The sequence below is a fragment of the Protobothrops mucrosquamatus genome, unplaced genomic scaffold (assembly GCF_001527695.2).
Source record: "Protobothrops mucrosquamatus isolate PMUCROS unplaced genomic scaffold, P.Mucros_1.0 scaffold_164, whole genome shotgun sequence".
NCBI lineage: Eukaryota > Metazoa > Chordata > Lepidosauria > Squamata > Viperidae > Protobothrops > Protobothrops mucrosquamatus.
Window position 1 is genome coordinate 106,425 of NW_015386240.1, and position 652 is coordinate 107,076.

The following is a 652-nucleotide window of genomic DNA, read 5'->3' on the forward strand; positions in this document are numbered from 1 at the left end:
GGCGACCCCCAGGGGGAGGGCCTTCTCGGTGGGAGCTCCCACCCTCTGGAACGAACTACCCCCAGAGATCCGGGTGATCCCGGATCTCCCTTCCTTCCGCCGCGCCCTTAAGACATGGCTATTTCAACTAGCAGGACTGGCCTAAGGGGTAATTTTTAGCGGGGTTTTAAAAATAATTTTAAAATAACAAAGGCCAATCAAATATTTCATTTTAATTATGTTTTTAATGATAATATTTTGGTATTTTTGTATTTATATTTGTTTTTATCAGGCTGTTAGCCGCCCTGAGTCCGCAAGGAGAAGGGCGGGGTAAAAATTCAATAAATAAAAAAAATAATAAAAAAATAAAGTTTAAAAAGAAATCCAAGGAATCAGGAGGAGATGTTGAATAGGTTTGCATATCATCTGGTTTGGTCTTATTGTGTTGCGTGAACCCAGTTGTTTTAATACAATAAATGTGTATCCATGAGGTTGAAGCCATGTCTGTAATAGATTCCCTTTTTAGGTAAGTGGAGAATTATTAAATTTGCAGACTGGCACAGTATGAGCATTACCTACAAAGACAAAAATCATGTAGTTTTTTTGAGGGGACTTAAAAAATATATAAAGTTCCCTTTGTACAAATTGTTTAGTATTGTGGGTAGAAAACAAA